Source organism: Somniosus microcephalus, chromosome 11 (assembly GCF_052327205.1).
Source record: "Somniosus microcephalus isolate GS21.2 chromosome 11, FLI_Smic_1.0, whole genome shotgun sequence".
NCBI lineage: Eukaryota > Metazoa > Chordata > Chondrichthyes > Squaliformes > Somniosidae > Somniosus > Somniosus microcephalus.
In genome coordinates, this window is record NC_140997.1 from 147,031,193 (window position 1) to 147,044,495 (window position 13,303).

Consider the following 13,303-nt stretch of genomic DNA (forward strand, 5'->3'; position numbering starts at 1 on the left):
CTTCGTAGCGAAAGGATTCGAGTACAGGAACAAGGATGTCTTGCTGCAGTTGTACAGGGCCTTGGTGAGACCACACCTTTGAGTATTGTGTGCAGTTTTGGTCGCCTTATCTGAGGAAGGATGTTCTTGCCATGGAGGGAGCGCAGCGAAGATTCACCAGACTGATGCCTGGGATGGCAGGAATGACGTATGAGGAGAGATTGGGTCGATTGGGCTTATACTCACTGGAGTTTAGAACAATGAGAGGGGATCTCATTGAAACTTATAAAATTCTAACAGGACTAGACAGACTAGATGCAGGAAGGATGTTCCCGATGGCGGGGGAGTCCAGAACCAGGGGTCACAGTCTAAAGATAAGGGGTAAGCCATTTAGGACAGAGGTGAGGAGGAATTTCTTCACCCAGAGAGTGGTGAACCTGTGGAATTCTCTACCACAGAAGGCAGTTGAGGCCAATTCATTAAATATATTCAAGAAGGAGTTAGATATATTTCTTAAGGCTAAAGGGATCAAGGGATATGGGGAGAAGGCAGGGACAGGGTACATAAGAACATAAGAAATAGGAGCAGGAGTAGGCCAATTGGCCCCTCGAGCCTGCTCCGCCATTCAATAAGATCATGGCTGATCTGATCCTAACCGCCAATCCACTATCACAGAACCATCTCCTGAATCTAACAGAATTAGACACACGAAATAGGAGCAGGATCAGGCTACACGGCCCCTGGGCCCGCTCCGCTACCCACAGGGCCCTGACCGATCCGAACCTAGACTCATGTCCAAATTCCTGCCCGCTCCCCGTAACCCTTAATTCCCTTTACTTCTAGGAAACTGTCTATTTCTGTTTTAAATTTATGTAATGATGTAGCTTCTACAGCTTTTTGGGGCAGCATATTCCATGGACCTACCACCCTCTGAGTGAAGTAGTTCCTCCTCATCTCAGTTTTGAACGAGCAGCCCCTTATTCTAAGACTATGCCCCCTAGTTCTAGTTACACCCATCATCGGGAACATCCTCCCCGCATCCACCCGATCCAACCCCTTCACAATCTTATATGTTTCAATAAGATCGCCTCTCATTCTTCTGAACTCCAATGAGTAGAGTCCCAATCTACTCAACCTCTCCTCATATGTCCATCCCCTCATCCCCGGGATTAACCGAGTGAACCTTCTTTGTACTGACTCGAGAGCAAGTATGTCCTTTCTTAAGTATGGACACCAAAACTGTACGCAGTATTCCAGGTGCGGTCTCACCAATACCTTGTACAACTGAAGCAATACCTCCCTATTTTTATATTCTATCCCCCTAGCAATGAAAGCCAACATTCCATTGGCCTTCTTAATCACTTGCTGCACCTGCATACTAACCTTTTTAGTTTCGTGCACCAGGACCCCCACATCCCTTTGTACTTCAGTACTTTCCAGTTTCTTGCCATTAAGATAATAACTTGCTCTACGATTTTTCCTGCCAAAGTGCATAACCTCACACTTTCCAGCATTGTATTCCATCTGCCAAATCTCTGCCCACTTACTTAGCCTGTCTATGTCCCCTTGCAGGTTTTTTATGTCCTCCTCACTCACTGCTTTCCCTCCCATCTTAGTATCATCTGCAAACTTTGATATGTTACACTCAGTCCCCTCCTCCAAATCGTTAATATAGATTGTAAAGAGTTGGGGACCCAGCACTGACCCCTGCGGAACACCACTAGTTACTGATTGCCAGTCTGAGAATGAACCATTTATCCCAACTCTCTGCCTTCTGTTAGATAGCCAATCCTCTATCCATGCCAGAATATTACCCCCAATCCCGGTGATTTTTTATCTTAAGCAATAATCTTTTGTGTGGCACCTTGTCAAATGCCTTTTGGAAGTCTAAATACACTACGTCCACTGGTTCCCCTTTATCCACCCTACATGTTACTTCCTCAAAGAACTCCAGCAAATTTGTCAAACATGACTTCCCCTTCATAAAACCATGCTGACTTTGTCCTATTAAATTATGATTATCCAAATGTCCTGTTACTGTCTCCTTAATAATGGACTCCAAAATTTTACCTACCACAGATGTTAGGCTAACCGGTCTATAGTTTCCAGCCTTCTGTCTACTGCCCTTTTTAAATAAGGGTGTTACATTAGCAGTTTTCCAGTCTGCCGGGACCTTTGCCGAGTCCAGGGAGTTTTGGAAAATTATTACCAATGCATCCACAATCCCTACCGCCACTTCCCGCAAGACCCTAGGATGTAAGCCATCAGGTCCAGGTGATTTATCCGCCTTGAGTCCCATTATTTTACCGAGTACCACTTCCTTAGTGATTTTGATCATGTTTAGCTCCTCCCCCCCTTTAGCCCCCTGTTTGTCCAGTGTTGGGATATTCTTAGTGTCTTCTACTGTAAAGACTGATATAAAATATTCATTCAGTTTTTTTGCCATCTCCATATTTCCCACCATTAATTTCCCGGTCTCATCCTCTAAGGGACCAACATTTACTTTAGCCACCCTTTTTCTTTTTATATAACTATAAAAACTCTTACTATCTGTTTTTATATTTTTTGCTAATTTACTTTCATAATCTATCTTCCCTTTCTTAATCAATCTTTTTGTTATTTTTTGCTGTCTTTTAAAGTTTTCCCAATCCTCTATCCTCCCACTAGATTTGGCTACATTATATGCCCTTGTTTTTAGTCGAATACTATCCTTAATTTCTTTACTTAGCCACGGATGGCTGTCTTTTCTTTTACACCCTTTTCTTCTCAGTGGAATATATTTTTTTTGGAAGTTGTAAAATAACTCCTTAAATGTACACCACTGATCATGTATCGTCTTACCCTTTAATCTATTTTCCCAATCCACTCTACTCAATTCCGCTCTCATACCTTCATAGTCTCTGTAGTGGCGCTTCTTAGTTTCCAAACAGGCAGGCCACTGAGCTGTGGGGCCTTTAACAACGAGTAGATGCGTGTCGAAATAAAACGTTCCCAAACGTAGCTTTGTCTTTTAAACTGTTTACTATAACACTTAACAAACGGAATTACAAAGCAAACACGTATAAACGAACACGGTCAAAAACTGTACTGCTCCAAACCTCACAGCTTCTGCCTCTTTCACCACGTGCAGTTTAAACTGTAAAATGGCTGCACCCATGTGTGGCTTAGGGACTGTTCCATTGTGGCAAGAATGAAGGGGGTGTCGGACTATACTACTGGAGCAAGAAAATAGGGGGTTTCTTAATACAATAAGTCGGTCAGGTAAATTAACTGTATTATGCCATTTAGCCACTATTTTAAAGTATTTTCTTAAGCTTTTATGGCTCTTACATTCCGGCCCCTAATTGACTAGGCACATGAAGCATATCAATTACTCAAACATTCTTAAGAGTCATAAACTAATGAGTTCAACATATTTACAATATAAATGTCCACTTTTTTTCGTTCAGAAACCTTTCACGCTGCTTCTTGTAGCAGGCAGAGCTTTGTGATCGGTCTTTCCAGGGTACTGGTCTTGGTTTGCAAACAAACGCGACGAACGACGCCTCTGGAGTCTGGCATGGTCTTAATTATTTTTCCCATCAACCAAGAATTTCTAGGGGCTGAATCATCCACGATTAAGACAATGTCTCCGACAGTGAAGTTCCTCTTTGTTTTGGACCATTTTTGACGCTCCTGTAGCAGAGGTAAGTATTCTCTTGTCCATCTGGTCCAGAAAAGGTCTGACATATACTGAACTTGCCTCCACTTCCGACGGGCATACAGATCTTCCTTTTTGAAGACTCCCGGGGGCATGGCTGGCTGTGTTTTCAACAACAACAGGTGGTTCGGAGTCAGGGCTTCGAGGTCATTGGGATCATCTGATGTCTTAGTTATCGGTCGGTCATTAATGATGGCTTCGACCTCGCACAGAACGGTTTGGATTCCCTCGTCGTCAAGCGCTTGCTGCTTCAGTACAGAACTGAGTAGTTTTCTTACGGTGCGTATCTGTCTTTCCCAGACACCTCCGTGGTGGGATGCAGCCGGAGGATTGAAGATCCACTTAATTCCTGTTTGCATCATGGCTTCCTGTATTTTAAGCTGATTCCAACCTTCAATCGCTTCCCGTAGTTCTCTCTCCGCTCCGACGAAATTGGTGCCATTATCAGAACGCATAATGGACACCTGTCCTCTTCTACAGACAAAGCGCCACAAGGCGTTAATACAGGAATCAGTGTCAAGCGTGTGTGCCACCTCAATATGAACTGCTCCGATGGTCAAACAAGTGAAAAGCACACCATATCTCTTGACAAGGCTCCGTCCTCGCTTTACCTCGAAAGGCCCGAAATAGTCCACCCCTACGTTTGTAAATGGGGGCTTGTCTGGTAACAAACAGTCTTCAGGCAGGTCTGCCATTTTCTGCTCCCCAGCTCTAGCGTGTAACCGTCTGCAAACAATGCATTCAGAGAGTATTTTTCTTATTACGGAATTAGCTCCTGGAATCCAGTATCTTTGTCTTAGCTTCGCAAGCACGTGATTCCTCCCATTGTGTCCAATACTCTGGTGTATATGCTGAAGAATGAGAGTAGCAACCCGGAGGTCCTTAGAAAGGATAGCAGGATGCTTGGCCTCCTCTGGCATAGCAGATTTGTTTAGTCTCCCTCCCACCCTCAGTACTCCATCTTGCAGTGTAGGGTCCAGCTTGTAGATATGACTACCTTTCTTGATTGGAGTATTTCGCTGTAGAGCTTCGATTTCTTCTGGGTATCTTTGTCTTTGACTGAAGCGAACTATCTCCTTCTCAGCCTTGGCCAAATCCTCCACGGTCAATGAATTCTTGCCCAATGTGGTCTTGTGCTGATGCATGTACTGCTGTAGAAGCATTCTCTGCTTATCAGGGTTACTTTCAGACTGACTGATAGTGGCTCGGTACTCTTTTCTCTTACCGCTCAGGTGTAGCAGCAACTCTTTCAACCTTAGAAACCATGCAACTGCTTTCCTCAACTGGTGCCATCCTGAGAAATGGTTAACAAGCTTGTTCACTGTGTCGAAGTTCTCTTTCGTATTTATGAGATTTACTGTGACTGATCTCTTGACTTCGACGTCATCTTCAGCAATCTGACTTGGCATATCTGGTCTTTCTGGCCATGATCTCTCTGTTTCCAGCAGATAACTTGGGCCTTGTATCCAAGTTTCGCTCCTCGTGAAGTTTTCAGCCTTCAATCCCCGTGAGGCTTGATCTGCTGGGTTTAATGAGGTGTTTACATACCTCCATTGAGATGGTTGTGTAGCTTCTCTAATGGATGAGATTCTGTTTGCTACGAAGGTCTTGAAGCGTATCTTCTCATTCTCTATATACTTCAGCACCGTCGTGCTATCCGTCCAGAAGACAGATTCTTCTAATGGGAGCTGTAACTCTTTACGCATCACCTGGTCAACTTTAACTGCGACAACCGCTGCCGTCAATTCCAGTCTCGGGATGGTGACCTGCTTCAGCGGAGCCACCCTGGATTTCCCCATGAGGAAGGCACAATGTTTCTGGCCCTGTTGATTTGTCAGCAAGAGGTAAGTAGCCGTGCCATAGCCGTCCTCACTGGCGTCCGAGAAATGATGTAGTTGAGCCGTCCTTGTAACTCCAAAACTCGCGGGCTTGATGCATCTACTGACGTTGAAGCTAGAAAGTTGTTGCAAATCTGTCAGCCATCTGTGCCATCTCTGAGCTTGACCTTCTGGGATATCTTCATCCCATCCTCTCTTGTCTCTACACAGCTCTCGTAGCATCAGCTTCACCGGCAGAATGAGTGGTGCCAGGAATCCGAGAGGGTCGTAGATGGAACTGACCACGGAGAGAATCCCTCGTCTTGTGGATGGTCTTTCGTTCACCATTATCCTGAAGTTGAACGTGTCTGACTCGATGCACCATTGTACACCAAGAGCTCTCTCGATAGGAAGGACATCGTGGCTCAGGTCCAGATCTTTGACTTCAGTGGCTCTTTCCTTTTCTGGGATAGAAGCTAGAACTGCTCTGCTGCTGCTTATCCACTTAGTCAGATGGAATCCTCCATTCGAACACAGAGTTCTAAGGTCTCTTGACAGTGCGATGGCATCGTCTTCTGTTGACACGGACTTCAGACAGTCATCGACATAAAAGTTTCTGAAGATTGTCTCCACAGCCTCTGATGGTGCTTTGCCTTTGCCATCTTCTGCAGTTTTTCTGAGAGCGTAGCTTGCACAGCTGGGAGATGATGTGGCTCCAAACAAGTGTACGGCCATTCTACATTCCACCATCGCTTGACTAACGTCGCCATCTGGCCACCAAAGGAAACGCAGAAGATCAGCATCTTCATCAGGGATTCTGACTTGGTAGAACATTGATTCTATGTCTGCCATCATGGCAACGAGCTCTTGTCTAAACCTAGTCAAGACGCCAATGAGGGTATTAGTAAGATCAGGACCTTGAAGCAGCTGGTCATTCAGTGAAGTTCCTTTGAATGAGGCGGCGCAGTCAAACACTACACGGATCTTTTTCTTCTTTGGGTGATACACCCCGTGATGAGGAATGTACCAGACCCTTCCATCGTCTCTGTTCAACTGTTCTTCGGGCACTTTTACAGCATAGCCTTTCGCTATGATGTTTCGCATGAAGTCTTTGTAGTCTTCGTGAAAGTCAGGGTTCTTGTTCAGCTTTCTCTTTGGACTGATGGCGCGTTGCTCTGCTATGCAGCGATTGTTCGGCATCTTCGCGGTCTGTCTTCTCAGTGGCAAACCAATGTGATAGTGGCCATCAATGAACTGTGTAGACCTTGTCATCAAATCCATGAACTGATGGTCTTCTTGTGACATCTCTGTCTTTTCCTCACAGCTGCGTTCTGAGAAGTCTGCGTTGAACTGCTGTATCAACAGCTCTTCGATGCTTGCGATCGAGATGCGATTAACTGTGACATTTTGTCGTTCCTCCTTGTTCGACTTGTTGCCATCATCTCTCCTTACCGGTCCATTGACTACCCATCCAAGGGCTGTCCTGACGGCGTAGGGTCCGTCATCCTTGCTGTTTATCACCTGCCATGGCTCCATAGTTTTGTAGGCATTGGTTCCAATTAATAGGCCAATTTCTGCTTCAATGTATGGGAGACGCACCTTTTCTAGGTAAGGCCATCTATCCACATCCTTCTGCAGGGCTAGGTTCCCTATTCTAACAGGAATCTCCCTCTGTGTGAAAACATTAGGCAGGTCTATGAAGTCCTTCTCTTCAAGTCCACACACTTCTAGGTCTGACAGGATATAACTTTGCATTGCCTTCTCATGACCCATGGTGCGTAATAGGATTTCTGTTCTTCTGCCTCTAACGTTCAGCTGTCGCATGAGTGATTCTGTGCAGAACGTTGCTGAACTACCTGGATCCATGAAGGCGTAAGTCTCCACAACCTTCTCACTCCTCTTAGACTTGATCCTTACTGGTACGATGGCAAGAATACAATCACTGTCACCGGCCCCAGTAAGTCCACAAGTCTCTGGTTCTAGCGACACCAGAGCACTTGAAACAACCGTCTCGTCGGTATTGTTTTCTTCACTCTTCTTAGGGACTTGTTCTTCTTTATGGATATGCAGCAGACTGGGATGTTTCCGAGTGCACTCTCTGCATGTTGTTCTTTGCTTACAGTTTCTACTCAGGTGCCCCTGAGAGAGACATCCAAAACATAGGCCGTTGCACTTCAGGAATTCGATTCTGTCCTTATGTGGCTGTGCTTTGATGTCGCTGCAGAAATCCAATGTATGATTCTTCTGGCAGAATAAGCATGGCTTCTGAAAGGCATCAGCAGACGTCCCTGTGCTGCTCCTTTTGGTAGAGGAGTTCTGGGGCCTTTCTTCCTCGGCCTGAGTGACGATAGTTGCAAAGCTGCTTCCCCTGGAACCACCTTTCCTGAGAGTCTTTGATTCAACAGGCTTGGCTTTCACTCTTCCATCAGTAGTCGGGCTGACATCCTGGATGTTTCCAAACAATGGGTCCCTAGCAATTTTAGCCTGTTTGTCTATGAAATTCACTAAGTCTGCAAACCTGGCTCTACTTTTCCGTCTCTCCATTATCTCAAAGGCTGTTCTTCTCCATTGTTCTCTCATCCTGTAAGGAAGCTTAGAGATGATGATTCTCATAGTCGTAGGATTGTCCATCTCTTCCATGAATTCAACATCCTCCATGGTGTTGCGACATCCTATGAGGAAAAGAACGTATGCGTTCAATGCCTCTCCGTCCTCCGATCTGATCTGTGGCCACTTGGTAGCCTTTTCAATATATGCAGTGGCTATCTTCAGCTCGTTACCATAGTGCTCCTGCAGCAACTTCCTGGCTTCTATGTATCCCCGGTCCGGTCTCATGTGTTCACAGCTTCTGACCAGGTCTTGTGGTTTACCACTGGTGTACTGTCCCAGGTAGTACAACTTATCACTGCTGCTCTCTGTTTTGGAGTCAATGGCTTGTTCAAAGGATCTGATGAAGGGCTTATACTTGAGTGGGTCGCCTTGGAACACTGGTATGTCTCTTTGAGGGAGTCGAAACAGATTCTGTTGTTTTACAAGCATCTCTGTAATTTCGTTCTGACGTTGCATCACTCGGTATAGGCTTCTCCCTGTGTCTTCAGGCCTCTGGTGGTCATCAGCAGGGTCTAGTCTAGACCGTCTGACATCTGGGGTAGCATCATGTGCTCCTGTTAGTGGAGAGGCCACTCTTCCACGCTGTAATGCCAGGGGATTGCCTTCGGGCTCTGTTGTAACTCTTGAAGGTGCCCTGGATCCAACTCTATGTGACAACGTTGACTGGCAGTGGCTCCCGCCATCCCGTGAGCCTTCATAATCTTCGTACGCACTCAACCTGGCGTCTGAGACCTCGATAGCTGTTTTTATCTCCAGCTGTTCTTTCTTTGCCTGCACCTGGGCCCGTTGGGCCTGCAGTTGGGCCTCTTGGACCTGCAGTCGGGCCTCTTCCCATTCAAGAGCTTGCTTCTCCGCTAAAGATGCTGCGCGCGCCATCAACGCCGCCCGTTCAGCCTCCGCTCTCATGCGTCGCGACGAGCTTGTGGTGGAAGCGACTGACCTGCGTCCAGAAACAGAGCTACCTTCTTTTCGATTTTTGCTCGGTCTGGCGGAAGTCTCTGAAATGCTATCGTCTGGTCCGACTTCATCGTCAACTTTATCTTTCTCTGCTGTATCAGCATCTTGACGAATCTTTAAAATCCACTGTTCCGTGGCCTTGATATAGTCCTTAATGCTGGTTGATTTAAGATCAAACCAGTTGTGCTGATCATCGTTTCCCTCTTCTTCAGACAGAAGTGCTAATACATCTTCATTGAGTACATTAAATTCTTCATGCAGCTTGGAGAAATCGTAATACATTATGTCTTCAGCTTTCTTAATATTAGCATTATCTTCCATGAGGCGATCAATTATCTTCATTTTTCCAGTTATCTGAGCTAATTTAGCCTTCCTTGCACCTATGCTTCTATGTAACTTCTCTTCCATTGCCTTTGGGGTGAGCTTTATTTCCCTCTTTTGGCTAGCAATCCTTCTGGCTGAGGGAAGCTCCTGGTTCCGCAAGGCCTCGGCCATTTTACCCGCAGCTCTTATTTAGCTTCTCAATAGAATGAACAAAGCAAGTAACAGTCACTGTACCTTCGCTTTCTTATATTGTCGTCTGGCTCCGTGACCATTCATGTATACGTTCGCCGACGATTCCGTCCCTTCCTTCTTAGGGAGCAAGTTTTTGACTAATGTAGTGGCGCTTCTTAGTTTCCAAACAGGCAGGCCACTGAGCTGTGGGGCCTTTAACAACGAGTAGACGCGTGTCGAAATAAAACGTTCCCAAACGTAGCTTTGTCTTTTAAACTGTTTACTATAACACTTAACAAACGGAATTACAAAGCAAACACGTATAAACGAACACGGTCAAAAACTGTACTGCTCCAAACCTCACAGCTTCTGCCTCTTTCACCACGTGCAGTTTAAACTGTAAAATGGCTGCACCCATGTGTGGCTTAGGGACTGTTCCATTGTGGCAAGAATGAAGGGGGTGTCGGACTATACTACTGGAGCAAGAAAATAGGGGGTTTCTTAATACAATAAGTTGGTCAGGTAAATTAACTGTATTATGCCATTTAGCCACTATTTTAAAGTATTTTCTTAAGCTTTTATGGCTCTTACAGTCTCCTTTATTCAAGCTTAGCACGCTTGTTTGAGATCCAACCTTCTCACCCTCTAATTGAATATGGAATTCAACCATGTTATGGTCACTCATTCCAAGGGGATCCTTTACTAGGACATTTTTAATTAATCCTGTCTCGTTAGACAGGGCCAGATCTAAGGTTGCTTGCCCCCTGGTCGGTTCAGTTACATACTGCTCAAGAAACCCATCCCTAATACACTCAATGAACTCATCCTCAAGGCAGCCCTGCCCAATTTGATTTGTCCAATTAATATGATAGTTAAAATCCCCCATAATTATAGATGTTCCCTTATTACAAGCCTCAACTATTTCCTGATTGATACTCCGTCCAACAGAGTTGCCACTGTTCGGAGGCCTATAGACTACGCCCACTAGTGTTTTTTTCCCCTTATTATTCCTTACCTCCACCCAAACTGTTTCTTTTGACCCAATATAATTTCTCTGTATTACAGGATTCCTTCCTTTATTAACATAGCCACCCCACCTCCCCTTCCTTCCTGCCTGTCCTTCCTGATCGTTAAATAACCTGGTATGTTTAATTCCCAGGCATTGTCACCCTGCAGCCATGTTTCTGTAATGGCCACAAGATCATACCCATATGTAGTTATTTGTGCCATTAACTCATCTATTTTGTTACCAATGCTACGTGCATTCAGATAGAGAACTTTCAAAGATGTTTTGTGACACTTAGTTCCTGCTTTTGCCCTTTTTATTACTTTACCTTTTACTCCATACCTTCTGCCCCTTCCTGACACGCTCTGGTTTTTAATTTCCCCACTGCTACCTAAGTCTATGACCTTCTCTGTTGTCATTTTTATTATTTGCTCTCTAAGAACCTCCCCCCCACTAGTTAGTTTAAAGCCCTCTCTACAGCCCTAGTTATATGATCTGCCAGGACTCTAGTCCCAGCACTGGCCAAGTGAAGCCCGTCCCAACGGAACAGCTCCCTCCTGCCCCAGTACTGGTGCCAGTGTCCCAGGAAGCAAAACCCATTTCTCCCACACCAGTCTTTGAGCCACGCATTTAACTCTCTAATTTTATTTGTCCTAGCCAATTCACTCGTGGCTCAGGTAATAATCCAGAGATTATTACCCTTGTGGTTCTGCTTTTTAATTTGGCCCCTAGCTGCTCAAACTCCCTCAGCAGAACCTCCTTCCTTGTCCTATCTATGTCGTTGGTACCAACATGGACCACGACAACTGGATGATCAGCCACGATCTCATTGAATGGCGGAGCAGGCTCGAGGGGCTGAATGGCCTAGTCCTGCTCCTATCTTCTATGTTTCTATGTTTCTATAAAAGTAGGGAAGTCCTGTTACAACTGTACAGGGCATTGGTGAGACCACTCCTGGAGTACTGCATACAGTTTTGGTCTCCTTATTTAAGGAAGGATACACTTGCATTGGGAGCAGTTCAGAGAAGGTTCACGAGGTGGATTCCGGAGATGAAGGGGTTATCTTATGAAGAACAGTTGAGCAGGTTGGGCCTATACTCATTGCAGTTTAGAAGAATGAGAAGGGATCTTATTGAAACATACAACATTCTGAAGGGGCTTGACAGGGTAGATGCAGAGAGGATGTTTCCCCTCGTGGGGAAATCAAGAACTAGGGGGCATAATTTCAGAATAAGGGAGCATCCTTTTAAATCAGAAATGAGGAGGAATTTCTTCTCTCAGAGGGTCGTGAATCTTTGGAATTCTCTTCCCCAGAGAGCTGTGGAGGCTGGGTCATTGAATATATTTAAGGTAGGGATAGACAGATTTTTGAACGATAAGGGAGTCAAGGGTTATGGGGAGCGGGCAGTGGAGTGGAGTTGATGCCAAGATCAGATCAGCCATGATCTTATTGAATGGCGGAGCAGGCTCGAGGGGCCAAATGACCTACTCCTGCTCCTACGCCTTATGTTCTTGTGTAAGTGTTGCTGTAGCAGGGTATCTACCGGCGTCTGCTGTTAGTTAGACTTGCCCCTGCACCTTTCAGATCAAAACAGTTTTGCCCCCAATTTTGCTGAAAGTGCAAAATGATAACGGCACAGCGAGGGAAACAGGGCATCTGGGAGCTGAGTGAACAGGACAACCAACAGACTATCTGCTTAACTAATGAGATTTAAGGATTGGGAAATAAACAGTGGAACATCTGAGACAGAGGGTAAATTAAAATCCTATCGGGTACAGAAAGAGAAATAACGAGAGGGAAAGTAAGATTGGATTAAGAGAGCGCTGACAAAGAGACAGAAAGGAAAAGTAAGAAAAAAATGTTTTAATTTAAAATTTGACATTTTGAAAATCAAAACCTGATGGAATGAGATGCCACACCTGTAATAGTTAATTTCCGGTGTCAGAGAGGTTCATTGGCAGTCATTAACACTTAACATGCTGTTAAAAGTGTACTTACGCTTGTCATGACAAAATGTAACTTTTTGTGGTTAGTTTAGACTTGCTCCTGCACCTTGCAACTCAAAACATTTTTGCCCCCAAATTTGCTGAAAGTGCGAGCAGATAATGGCACTGTAAAGCGCTTTGGGACATCATGAGGTTGTGAAAGGCGTTATATAAATGCAAATCTTTCTTTAATGGGCAATTAATGGGTAGATACTGCAAGTTCCTAAAAAACAGGGCAACTAAGGGCGAAATGGTGTTTTCGCTGCAATTTATGCATATTCACATTTAACCACGCATCTGCTCCTCGCCTGAAGTTGCTGTACCATAAATAATGGCGAGTGCCATTAGCCTTGCCATTATCATGACAGCAAATTTTGGTCCAATGAGAACATTTCCTCGGGTGGGCGAATCCAGAACAAGGGGGCACAATCTTTAAAATTAGACCTAGGCATTTCATGAGAGAAATTAGGAAGGGTAGTGGAAATCTGGAACTCTCTCCTCAAAAGGCTGGGGATACTGGGACAATTGGAGCTTTGAAGATGGAGATCGATAGAACCCTGGCTTTGTATATGGGAAGAGTTTGTACATTCCAAATCATTATTTGTTTCTTATACTTTTCAAGGGTGACAAAGATATTTACATTAGTCATGTGCGAAGTCTGAAGTGTGGCAGACTGAAATGTTTTCATAACATTGCTAGTTCATCTCCCTTCGACGCGAGTGTCCTCAACTTCACACCGCAGCATGCTACCCG